Raw genomic sequence first — 14,193 nt, forward strand, 5'->3', positions numbered from 1 at the left:
CAATAACTCAGGTTACCGAAGTCCAATTGTGGAGTTTTTAGGGCCGTTGGAAAGTAAGATATAGCACTACAGCTTCCATGTTTTGGCCAAATGCTATTTCAGTACGGATCAGGGTGAACAGATGCGGTCGATTGGTGAAATGTCAACACTGTCCATAGAGTTCTACCTATGGCAGTCAGGGATATTTTTATTTTTTTACATGTCACAATGCTCGGATTGAGCTGAAATTTTATAGGCAGCTATAAAACATCATTTCCTACAATTTTCATGTTTTAACCTAAGGCTGATTCGGCCTCCATTATGGCCGAACAGAACCAGGCAGAACAGGGTAAGATGAAACCCTAAACTGGAATTTCAGCACCAAACCAGAAATTTTCCTCAACCAATCATATCCAACATATACAAGCTCCATTTTACACTATAACAAGCCATCAATCCATGATTAAACAATAATTATCATATACTAATCAGAAAAATCACCAATAAATAAAAAATCTATCAAAACTCCACTTTCAACAATAAAACCTACCACAAATCAACATATTTAGCCACTAAAGCCACTAATTTAACATTATCAAGAACAAAGGAAGAATTTCTGAGCAACTCACCTCGTAAACTCAAGAAAACTAGCAACTTAGGTCTTCGCTTTCCAAAACAACTCCACCAACCTCTTTAATCCTTCCTAGCAATGAGTTTTTATGGGGTGATTTGAGATGTTAATGGTTGGAACTCAAGATTTGGGTTTGGATTTGAAGAAACAAGATGAAGTTTTCCTCTCTTTTCTCTCCTCAAAGGTTCGGCCAAGCTTCATGAAGAATGAAGATGATTTTGGTCAAAATTGAAGGTTTAGTAAAGGTAAGAAAGTTAGGCAAGTCCAACTTCCAATAGTTTTGTGACAAGTGGTCCTTTAGGATTTCAATCCTATCCTTTTGTCTACCAATGGTAATATATCTAAATAACCTCTAATTGTATCCTAGCATCTTGTAAACTAATATCACTTGATACAAAACTCCAACAAGTTGTCAAAAATATATCACATTTACCGCACTAGCGGGTCCCACGTCAATAACACATTTCAAACTTATCATGAACTAATTTAAACTAGGAAAATGATTTTAAAAAGCTACTCACTTAAAAAATCTCTGAAAAAATCGAAATAGTAGAGTATAATGAAGAAAAATACAGGCAAGGAAATAAAATAAATAATATAAAATTAGAGAAATTTACGGGTTCTCACACTCTCTTCCCCTTAAAGAAATTTTGTCCTTGAAATTTCCTTCTCACGGAATCAATCAAAATTTGTGTTAGATGGCGGATCATACCCTCTACGTTCTCAGACAAGTTAGAGACCTGAAGTTGCCCTAGGAAATTCACCCGAGCCGATACTTTCGATCCAGTCCCTTTCCCCTTTGTCTGTCCAGGGTTAGTCTTGATTGGTTGCTGGGTTCTTTTCCCTTCGCATAGTACAACTGGGCAATTAGCAACCCGATGATTGGCGCCCCCACAGTGCAGGCATTTTTCCCTTCTTTTCCAACAATTCACCTCAGTATGATTGATTTTTCCATAATACCCACAAGATAGGTGTGGAATTGAAATTTGATCTCCTGGTGAGGCCCCTCTCGAAGTATCTTCTTTAGGTGACTCCAAAATTCTCACACCACTAGTTTCTCTACCTACCTTAGCGAGTGGCCTACCTGGATCACCTTGTTCTTGCCTTTGAATTTCACTAAATGCACTCCTTTTCTTTGCATGGAGGGCCTTCACCTGTGCACCTGAAATTTCTATCCTTTGGATTTTCTCTGGAACTTTCGTAAAAGTATTAATTTGTGCCCTTGCTAAAGTCCCTGCTGAAATCCTTTCGCATTGCCTTTTCAGTGCCATGTTCTCATGTAATAGCTCAATTTTCTCCAAGTATTCATGTTTCCATCGCTCTTCCCAATACTCGACTAATCTCTTTTGAACCTCTACTTCGTTTCAAAAAATTTCGATTTCCATATACATGCCAACCAAGTGTACTATTTTACGGATTCGGTAGAACTCAAGTGATAGTCTGCCAGGCAAGTTAATGAATCATAATAAGTAACTAGGTATAAGTGACATTCTAACCATATAACTGTTAAGTTTCTTTACTCCTAATTCAACCACGAAAGATTAAACTTAGATACGCTCAAATGAAATAGGCGGGAAAGTAGAACATAGTTAGGACAATATCTTATGATACTATACCACGTATCACGTATATCCATATTGAAACCTTAAAGCATATTTCGTATATCAAGAGTTTCACACCTTATGCCACATCTTTGTTTTCAAAATCTCTCTACCTACTTCCAAAACTCTTAATCTTGGTACGCTAATAATCAAGCCAAGTTCATACAGGAACATTAGTGGATAGGTATCAAGGAAATATAGACAAGGATAGTTCGTCGAGGACCAAGTTACGGTATCAGATATCCAAAGTGAGGTAGAGACCTAGATCATTGTAGTCAGGCCATCTTAAATCACATAAACACTTATCAAGTCCTCACAATCATAGCAAAAGAAAACAGGTCTTAGGTGTGAATTCCTCAATGTACCCTATAATCTAGTCACCCTCTAGAAAATCCTAGCCAGACTAGTATGAGATGAGTCTATGATAACACTTTTAGATCCAACCCCCTCGATCAATCTCATTACTAGGTCCAATGTAAAGATCTTCCGTGCCTTGTTCTTGGCCATCAAGACTTACCTTAAATTCAATCAAGATACAGACCCTTATTCTAGCACTCTCCACCTTTTGGTACTCAGGTCCAAGAATCTAAAATAAGATAATTCACAAGTCGAGTTGGTCGGTCCCAAGAGTAAATCATCCATATTAAAGATTCCTTCCCACCATACATATCTATCTTCCTCAAGTACCATGATAAAGATTTTTACACTTATAACGTGCACGGTTCATAGCTTATGCTCGAAAGAGTACTTATACCTTTAGACACATTCACGAAATCAGGACCATAACACCATTTGGCCCAAGCTCACTCCGCGCAGAGACCACGTGAAGCAGCTCTGATACCACCTATGACAGCCCTACTTCACCCAAAGGCGAACCAAAGGGTTTGGCGGACTGCCTGCCCAACTTTCACCAGGACTACGGAGTTGAATCACACAAACCCGATATAACGCATAACGAATCCCCAAGAGAACAAGCAATCGAAGACTACTAAGTTGAGAAACAGGAGTTCTACACCGTAAGGTACCATGGTACTTTGATTAAACGCCCCAACGGAAACGAAAATGAAAACGAAAATGCAAATGAAAAGCGGGCACATCACAATCCGGCCAAGGTATGGCCGGATTTCCGGCTGGATCGCTGGCCGGATATGAGGCAGTGAGTAACCCAAAAATTTTTTCAAAAACCCCTGCTAATCCAACCAGATATCCAGCCAAGAACTAGCCGAATACACGGCCGAATTTGGTGAATAGTTCCCACCCGAATTTCTTTCCTTGCTCAAATGCCGCGCTCGTCTGATCGTCTAATAGTTACAAGTAGCATCTCAACAAATGCAAAGGTACCATCGCAAATGAATATACTTAGTGTACGTGATAAAACACTTACATACATACATTGAAAATTTTACAATTGAAAACGTGATACTTAATTAAAAGCCAATTAGGGTTTTGATTACACAAGAGCTAACAAAAAAAACGTTTACACTAGCTTAACCTTTTTCTTAAAATCACGGTTCAAAGTGTGGTTTCCTATAAGGAAAACAAAGATAACGGAAAAGGGGGTGAGTTTACGCTCAATGAAGTACCAAAATAATAGCAAGTAAGAATCATGGAACTTCATATTCAATTAGTCACATATGCCAATCAAATAAAGAAATGAACAAACACCATAGATAGAAAGGATACGGGTGGCTCTCAGAAGCCAAATTCCTATTTGCTTCACCGAAACTTGATCAAATAATAGTTGGCACTCCGTCAACTTTTCAAATAAAGTAACCAATCCAGTCCAGTAGAGCACCACTTTACACCAAATCCCGTTCACCAAACATACCTCTTACCGGACCCGAACACCTCAACAGAAACAAAAGTGGTAATACTCGAGTATATCGGAATCAAGGGTCTCAATACCCAAAGATTCCTGGAACAGACTACTGTGGTTCGTTATCTAATCGACCAGGCCCTTGCCGGCTCGATTCAAGTAACTTAGCCATAGGATTTGAGGTCAGAGGTCACAGAAAGGTCATTGGATACAAGCTTCCAAATGATGTCAGAACAGATACAGATACAGATAACAGATTCAAATTCGCACAGTAAATAGGCATATAGACAAACAAAAGAATGAGTGTGATGAAGTACACCCTCGTCTCAAACAGAATAAACAGATAATACAGTCATTCATATCACAGATTGCATGTACAGAAACCATGTTAATCAACAATGAAGGGAATGGTACACTCACCAGTTCAAGTAAAACAATTTCAAACGTTTCCCCCCGAAGTACTTCTTGGATCACCAGCACGTCCTAACTTGATCAAAGTAAAACAATTATGGTTCCTATGGAAACGACATTCACAAATGAAACTCAACTATGAGTCGTATGCCTAACCAAACGAACTACGAATGCAAGCGTACAAAAGCGTGATTTTGGAATGAAAAGGTAACAAGAGGACCTAGGGCTTGAATGACCCAAAAGCCCTTCATTTCTACCAAAAGGCAACTCAAACTTAAAGGAACCAAACGGTCTAGAAAATTGGACAGCATCTCCCTTAAATTTGCTTACTTTTCCAGCCATCATGGCTTCATTTTTTCTCAAATCAGCCCCAATGTCACACACAAAATAATCTCGTTTCAATAGCCATTCAATAGGCTCAATATCGTACAAGTATAAAATCAAGCTTGCAAAGTGTGCGGAAATGAAGTTTAAGTCATAAAACAAAAGACAGATTTGATGTCGCTTAGCATATTGAACACAACTGAAGCTATGCTTATCGAATTAGTGTGAAATTTATACCCTTTCGAAGCTAAGATAAAGGGCTACAACTTTGATGAAGACCACTCAAGCCAATTCGTAGTGTAACTAGATCAAAATTTCAAATTATAGAACCAGAGTCTTACAATCAGGCTAGTTAACTGCACAATGCTTAAATGACAATAACTCAGGCTACTGAAATCTAATTGTGGCGTTTTTAGGGCTGTTGGAAAGCTAAGACATAGCACTACAACTTCCATATTTTGGCCCAATGTTAATTCAGTACGGATCAGTGTGAACAGACGCGGTCAGATTGGTAAAATGTCAACACTGTCCACAGAGCTCTACCTATGGCAGTCAGAGGTATTTTTATCTTTTTACATGCTACAGTGCTCAGATTCAGTTGAAATTTTACAGGCAACTATAAAACATTATTTCCTACAACTTTCATGTTTTAACCTAAGGCTGATTCAGCCTCCATCATGGCCGAACAGAACTGGGCAGAACAAGGTAAGATGAAACCCTAAACAGGAATTTCAGCACCAAACCAGAAATTTTCTGCAACCAATCATATCCAACATATACAAGCTCTATTTTACACTATAACAAGCCATCAATCCATGACTAAACAATAATTATCATATAATAATCAGAAAAATCACCAATAAATAAAAAATCTATCAAAACTCCACTTTCAACCATAAACCTACCACAAATCAACATATTTAGCCACTAAAGCCACTAATTTAACATTATCATGAACAAAGGAAGAATTTCTGAGCAACTCACCTTGTAAACTCAAGAAAGCTGGCAACTTAGGCCTTCCCTTTCCAAAACAACTCCACCAACCTCTTTAATTCTTCATAGAAAGAAGTTTTTATGGAGTGATTAGAGATGTTAATGGTTGGAACTTAAAATTTGGGTTTGGATTTGAAGAAACAAGATGAAGTTTTCCTCTCTTTTCTCTCCTCAAAGGTTCGGCTAAGCTTCATGAAGAATGAAGATGATTTTGGTCAAAATTGAAGGTTTAGTAAAGGTAAGAAAGTTAGGCAAGTCCAACTTCCAATAGTTTTGTGACAAGTGGTCCTTTAGGATTTCAATCTTATTCTTTTGTCTACCAATGGTAATTTATCTAGCTAACCTCTAATTGTTAGTACATTGTAAAATAATATCACTTGATACGAAACTCCAACAAATTGTCAAAAATATATCGCATTTACTGCACTAGCAGGTCCCACGTCAATAATACACTTCAAACTTATCGTGAACTAACTTAAACTAGGAAAATGATTTTAAAACGCTATTCACTTATAAAATCTCTGGAAAAATAGAAATAGTAGGGTATAATGAAGAAAAATGCAGGCGAGGAAATAAAATAAATAATATAAAACTAGAGAAATTTACGAGTTCTCACAAAATGCTTGTTGAACCCTCCGATTTTAGTACCACTCAAGCTAGGTCGATATCTAATTATGTATTTGTCTGTGCTAGATAAGGCTGTGGGATGTGTTTTGGGACAACATGATGATCCAGGGAAGAAAGAGCAAGCCATCTATTACCTTAGTAAAATGTTCACTGCATACAAAGCCAATTATTTCTTTCTTGAGAGGAGTTGTTGTGCTTTAACCTGAGCATCTCAGAAATATTTATTGAAAAAGTCGATGCCGATAGGATGTAGGGCGAAATGATAGATGATACTTTCTGAGTTCGATATTATTTTTACTATGCAAAAAGCAATTAAGGGGCAGGCCATAATAGATCATTTGGCTGAGAATCCGAGGGAAGATGATTACCAACCATTGCATACCTATTTTTCTGATGAAGAGATTTTATTCATTAGCGCATCGGAAGATATGAATGAACAATACCCTAGGTGGAGGCTGTTTTTTGATGGTGCTTTAAACTCTTTCGGAGCTAGAATCGGGGCTGTTCTAGTGTCACTTGAAAGAAAGCACTACCCTAGTACTACTAAATTGCGATTTTCCTGCACCAATAACATGGTTGAGTATGAAACTTGTATTTTTGGATTGAAAATGGAGATAAAAGATTTGATAGTGTTCAGTGATTCTGATTTATTGGTGCATCAAACGCTCAAGCAGTACATGACCCAAGTGTAGACACCAAATTTTAGCTCAAGTTCATTTACTCTTTGTTTCTTAGTTTTTTGTTTTTGTCATGTTTGTTTTATTCATTTTTAGTTTTTTTTAGTTTTCATGTCATTATTTTATTTTTAAACTTTTAGGATGCAATTTCTCAAAAGAAAAAGAAAACAATGGAAAAATCATGAAAAAAGAGAAAAAGGGAAAATTGGTCACAAAAATACGTTCAAATTCAATCTTTTGGCACTTTAGTTATTTTTATTAAGTTATTTTGAGAAAAGAAAAGGAAAAAGGAAAAAAAGGGGAAAAATGGAGAAAATTTGAAAAATGGACATTTTTGTTGTTTTTATTTATTTATTTATTTGTTTTCATTCTTATTATTGTTACATGATTTTGTCATTTTGTTATTATTATTATTATTATTTATATTCTGTATTTATTAAGTTAAAAAAAAAAAACTAAAACTAACGCTCAGCATGCAAGCTGCGTTTTTGCAGCAGCTTGCAAGTGAACTTTGGGGAGATCCTTAGTTGCAAATATAGCAGAAGATCCTGGAGTTTTAGGGTTGGAGGCTGCCCATATAAAAGCCAAAGGGACAGCCGCAAGAGGGGAAGAGGGGGATAGGATCGAAAAAAAAAAGGAAAACAGAGAAGAAAATAGAGTGGCGGCTGAGGGGTTTGCGGGAGTCAACAACGAAAGAAAAAGAAAAGAAAAGAACGGCAGAGGGGATCGGCTAAAGAACAGAGGAAAAATCTGAAGTTGGGGGAGTTTTTCGGGAAGAGAAAGACGAGCGAGAGAGAGTGAAAACAACAAAAAGAAACAAAAGAAAACAGAGAAAGAACGGGCGGCGGACGGTGGTATAGCCGAAAAAGGAAAACAGAGGAGGAAGAAAGGAATTGCAGCTTTGTCATCAGCTCCAGGATTTCCCATCACTGTCTGTGAATTTTCACCAAAGAGAAGCACCGTGAGCTTACTTTCTCCCTTTAAACTCCAATTTTTTTTTTAAATCATGGGTTTTTGAAGCTCTTAAGAGCATGACTGCCGTGGCTTCATTTAGCATAATTTCCCTGCTAATTGGCCTCAAATTTTTGAAAATGCCTGCTGTATACATTGATTGGGCTGAACTTGTTTGTTTTTTTAATAAATCTTGGGGCTGTTCATGACATCAATTGAACGGAGATTTGCTGAAATTTTCATGCCCGTTCACCTGCTTGATAAAATACCCAAACGAAATCCCAACCCCAAAATTTGCCTATGGTGAATCTGTCTCTTGTAATTTTCGGTGGTTGTTCATAATGGTATGAGTTGATTGGATTGATTTTTCTTGTTTCTGATAAAATTTGGGTGCTGATTTATGTCAATTGAGCGAGAAATTGGTGAAATTTGTAATGTCCGTTTGGTGTTCGACGAAATGCCCAACCGAAAATGCTACTAGAAAGCTGACTTCATTTCTCTGCCGTGGCATGTTCGTCCATTTGGTTTGATTTGCAATGACTGGCTTCCTACAGTGGGGTTGTGTAGATGTTGAAATTTTAGGGGGGTTTTGGGAACGAATTTGCTGGATTTGGTTTGGAATTGTGAGTGTTGCTTGAATAAGCTATGAAAATGGCGTCTGAAAAATGGTAAAAACCCAACGAAGAAGATGAAGTTCCGTAGCTTGAAGCTTCGTAGCTTGTCTGAAAATAATTCTGAAAACCCCCTTTAATTGTTACCTAATTTCCCTGTCGCCCCAAAACCTTCATAAGTCCTTCAATTGGGTCCTTATTTGCATTGCATTGAAACCCCTCAAGTCTCCCCTTATTCTGATATGGCCCGAAATCTGGAAAATTGAACTAATTTTACCCTTTTAAGTTTAATCCTTTGTTTGCATATTTTTATGTGATTTGTTTGGATAGATTAATTCTTGTTTGTAGGTTATAATTGAGGTTTAATAATTTTATTTGGATTTTATCATGATTGGGTTCAATAAAACAAGTGGTGTGGGCTAAGAGTTTTTTTTTGTTTGGGTTTAAGAAAGTGGATTTTGGTTTGGGCCAAGGGATAGAAGCCCACCGATTTTGTTGGGCTTTCGGTTGGGCTTTGAAGGTTTTGGCCCAAGCAAATAAGAAAATGGCCCAATGGTTTGGACCATTAAGAAATCAGAAAATGATTTTGCAAATCGGTCCTTGAAGTTCTCCTTAACTGTACTGTGCCCCTGGATATTTTCAACTACTTTCAATTCAGTCCCTGGTTTAATTGCAAATGAGTCCCTGAACTTTATTTTTCTTTAATTTTGGCCCCAAAATTTTGCCAATCTTTGCAATCAAGTCCTTTCTTCTCTTGACTTCTTAAATGTGGGTTGTTGACATGATTTAATTGATTCAAATTCATGTTTATTTTTATCCTTTGTGATTATTTGTCAAATAAATTGGCACCTTGACTCCTTTATTATTTTGGAGGGTAAATAAGTTGACTTCACTCCATTAGAGCTTCATTTCAAGGGAGGTATAATTTCTTTTATCCCTTTTGTCTCTCCTATGTGATCCAATGTGCTAAGTGTGAATCGCATGCCTAATTTGCTTTCATTACCATTCTTTAGTTCCATTATATCATTCATTCTTGCTTTTATTAAATTATTCTTTTAAATGGGGTATGTGTACACCTCTTGGCTTGTAATAGATAGGGCTTGGTGAGCTTTCTTGTCCATTTTCCCTTTCCCCCCCTTTGTTTTAGTTAGCAAATGTAATAAGTTCATTGCTTGCTTTCGTTGCTACGTGTTTAATCGCTTTATTAGGTCCTTGCATCTAGTCAAGCATGCTAAGTGTTATGTGCTACGTGTTTATAAGTGATTCGCATGTCTACTCGCTTTTTATAGTCATGAATGAATGTGATGGATGAATGGACGTCACCACACTAGTCCAATGCTAGTTGTGGCCCCCTTTCCCGTCACCACACTAGTCCAATGCTAGTTGTGGCCCCCTTTCTCGTCACCACACTAGTCCAACGCTAGTTGTGGTTCATTGTTCCGTTTCCACTAGTCCAATGCTAGTAGAAATCCATAGAAAGGGCTAGTCCAACGCTAGACCCAATAGGCTTTTTCCTTTCTTTTCATTAGTGCATCATTTGCTTGTTCACCACATATCATACAACTTTCTTTAGTTTTATCATTGGGCATGTTCCTCGAATCCCTTTCCCCTCACTTTAGGTTTTGCATCTCATGCTAGCTATAGGGTTCATTTTGCTTGAGTGTCCCCTTCCGATAAGGAAAACGAGCGAGTGTGGCTACTCAATAGGCTTAGCACGCTAGTTTTGCCTTCTAATCAAAGGAAAAATAGAAGTCGAAAAGTTAGGAGTCAACCCCCGTACCCGACTTGTTGCATTCCTCTAGGGTCATACTTTCATTTTTATCACCCACATACTCTTTTAACCACATTTTTTCACATTTCTCAAACCATACTTTCTCACTACATTTTTCCTATCACGCGCTCATTTTCACCTCACAAATGGAATTCCACTTTACCTTATATATCTATTATTCTATTTTCACACAAACACTTGGATTTTTCATACAATTTCACACATGCACCTTTTCATACACTTGCACACAAACACTTGGATTTTTCATACAATTTCACACGTTCACCTTTTTATACACTTGCACACTTGCACTTTAGCCATCATTTGCATTAATCGACCTCTATAAGGTTTTCCTTTATTGGCCGCCACAATTCATGTGGTTGGGACCAAAAACCTTGCAAGAGACATTTTAGAATTTAGGTTTGCATTTTTTCTTCATTTTGCATTCATGTAGTGCATCCAAATGTAATAAATTCTTTGGTTAAAACAAGAAAATCTTTGATTAAATCATGCAACTAGCCTTGGCTAGGTCAAAGGGGTGCCTTGGATTTTATCCTTGCCTTCCCCTTTGTCAAATGTGACTCCCGAACCTTTTTCTTTGGTTTACGTGGATTAGGAGTCGGTTAAAAGGGGTTTCTTACTACTTTTTCCTATTTTTCCTTTAAAAATTCATTTTTTGGTGACTTGGTACACCTTAACTCATTACCAAGTGGCGACTCCAATTTTTATTTCAAAAAACCCTTTTTAAACTATAATTTTGGGTCAAATCGTCGCATTCTCAAACCCCCATTTAGACCAACTTTTCTTTTAAATCAAAATTCATTTTTCAAATCACAAAAATACATTTTTTTAAAAACCATTTATTTATATATCAAAAAGTGGGGCGCGACACCAAGATTAAAAAATTATGCTATACCATTGCTGTCTGCTCAGTTTGGTCAATAAGTTCCAAAGTTTGGAGTTTAAGCATATCCCTTGTACTCGCAATGCTTTCGCTGATACTTTGGCCATCTTATCTTCTATGATTTAACATCTAGATGAGTTGGTAATTGAACCTATTTAGATTCAACTTTAGAATAAATCGGTACATTGTCTAGTTGTGGAAGAGACTTCTGATGATCGTTTCTGGTGTAGCGGTATCAAGGAATTTATAACGACAAGATCTTATCCTTCAGGCACCGATTCAGCCGCTAAGAGTTTTTTATGCAGAATGTCGCCAAAATTCTTCTTGAACGGAGAGGGTTATATAAGAAGACATCAGATTTAGGCCTTTTAAGGTGCATCAATAGAAAGGAAGCTGATTATATGATAAAAAAGTGCACAACGATGTATGTAGACCCTACATGAATGGACACTTATTGGCTAAGAAAATCATAAGAACTAGATATTTCCGTCTCACCATGGAGCATGTCTGTGTAGATTTTGTTAGAAAATGCATAAAATGTCAAATGCATGTTGATATTATACGTGCTCCTCATACAGAACTACATAGTATGACTGCTCCTTGGCCATGGTCAATATGGGAAATGGATGTGATTGGAGCCATTGATCACCCTGCCTCGAATGGTCATCGATTCATCCTCATGACAATCAAGTATTTTATCAAATGGGTCAAAGCAACGTCTTATAAGAATGTGACCAAGAAAGTAATAGCCGATTTTATGAGGGATCATATTATCGATCATTTTGGAGTGCCGGAAATATTGATTACTAACAATGCAAGAAATCTCAATAATGACATGGTAGATGTATTATGTGAACAGTTCAAGATCAAACACCAAAATTCTGCTATTTACAGGCTTCAAATTAACGGAGCTGTAGTAGTCGCAAACAAAAAGGTGAAGAAGATCATTTGCAAGATGACGGAAAGACATCGAGATTGGCATGAATAACTACCTTATGCATTACTGGCTTATCGGACTGCAATCAGAACTTCTACTGCGGCAACCTCTTATGCTCTCATGTATGAAATGGAAGCAATACTACCCACAGAGGTTGAGATCCCCTCCATTCACATTTTAATGAAAACTCAATTAGAGGAAACTGAATAGATTAAGCAGCGATATAGGCAGCTATCTCTAATCAATGAAAGCGACTAAATGCTGTCTGCCATGGACAATGTTATCAAAGGCGAATAACCTGTGTTTACAATAAGAAAGTCAAACCTCACTTATTGAAAGAAGGAGATAAGGTCCTAAAACGAACTCTTCCTATTTAAGATGAAACCAAAGGAAAATTTGTCCCAAATTGATAGGGACCTTTTGTTGTTAAGAAGGTATTGTTTGTAGGAGCACTCATTCTCATGAAAATGGATGGACAAGTTTTTCCTTAACCAATCAATTCAAATATATGTAAGAAATTTTTTATCTGATTATATGATTTTTCTTTTTTAAACACTATCTAGGGTGGACTAAAAGGCGGGTCTTCTTCGTTTTTCCTTTTGAACATTTTACCCCTAGTTTTTCCCTATAAACTTTTAGAATAATCTACTCTTTCGTTTGATAACCCCTAAGGATCACAAACCCTACAATGAGGCAGATTTTATTTTTCGTTTGTTAAAAAAAATCAGTCAAAAGCTAAATTGAGGCAATTTTTAGTTTCAATAACCTTATATTGAGACAAATTTTGATAGGATGCGATCCTAAGATTTTTAAAATCCCTTGAACGATCTGCTTTTAAGCTTTAACATTTTTAACACTCCACCTGACTCAATGCCAACAAATTAAATGGTTGGATCAAGAATTTGGTTATTCAAAGTTGGACCCTGATTTACTATTGAGATTAAGTGGATTGGTGGCTGTTACCAATTGAAAATTTTAATGAGTGATATCATTGTTTTAAGAGTTTGGTAAGAAGCACTGAACATGAAAGATGAAAAGTTGAAAAACATGGAGATACTTGATGGTAAACCTAGGCAAGAGATTCAAGAATCAAGGAAAAGATGGAATCCAATGTTGATTTTGGACGTGAATCGATGGATTCTTTCTCACAACTCCATCAGTTGATACTTCATGTCGAATGGTTATTAAATTCGGATTATGTTCTTGGGGTGGTGTGGCACATGTCCTAAAGAAACAAAGAGTCTAATTTCCATGCGCCAGATGACTCTTACAATTACGAGTTTTTCGTTTTAAGTGGAGTCTTGAAAATCACATGTGGTGAGACAGTCCTGAGGATAGAAAGAAGTATGGTAATTTTACCACTTGATTGTCTCAATAATTAGGGTTAGAACTCATAGAAGAGGATCTCAAGTTACAAGTGGTGGTGAAAAGAAATCCTGTAAAGGAAGATAGTGAATTGAGGCACCTTCTCGCGAGTCAACTAAAGGTTGAACTCGAGGTAACTACACATGTTCATTTACCGATTGAATCAATTTGGTGTCAGAATTGTATTGATTCGAGTGTGTATTTCGATACAATATTATTTGGTAGTTGAACGCAAATGATTGCTGTAGACACAAAAAAAAATTTTATATTATTTATTTATTTTTATTCTTATTTCATTTTTATTTCTTATCTTTTCTTTTCTAACGAAAATCATTTCACTTCATTTTTGTTTGATTGTTTTTGCAGAAAAAATTAGAAAGAAAAGAAAAAGAAAGACGAAAAAGGAAAAGTAAAGAAAAGATGAAAAAAATGAAAAATCAAATTTTTGTAAAAAAAAAAAGATAAAAATGAAGAAGACGCATAAGCTGGTACAGAAACCAGCATGGAGTACACAATTGCAACTGGCATTTAGAGTATTTTTGGTTGGCATTTTTCCTTTGTTTTCCCCCCAATACATTAGTAGTACAAGAGCCAC

General features: G+C 36.7%; 1 long non-coding RNA gene across 1 annotated transcript; it reads left to right on the forward strand.

Annotated features, from left to right (window-relative positions):
• The first annotated feature begins 7,544 nt into the window (after positions 1–7,544).
• Positions 7,545–13,889, forward strand: LOC140005317 (uncharacterized). Its single transcript, XR_011813129.1, has 2 exons — positions 7,545–9,540; positions 11,527–13,889. It is a non-coding gene; the product is annotated as an uncharacterized lncRNA (long non-coding RNA).
• The last annotated feature ends 304 nt before the right edge of the window (positions 13,890–14,193 follow it).

Source organism: Coffea arabica, chromosome 4c, assembly GCF_036785885.1.
Source record: "Coffea arabica cultivar ET-39 chromosome 4c, Coffea Arabica ET-39 HiFi, whole genome shotgun sequence".
NCBI classification, from domain to species: domain Eukaryota; kingdom Viridiplantae; phylum Streptophyta; class Magnoliopsida; order Gentianales; family Rubiaceae; genus Coffea; species Coffea arabica.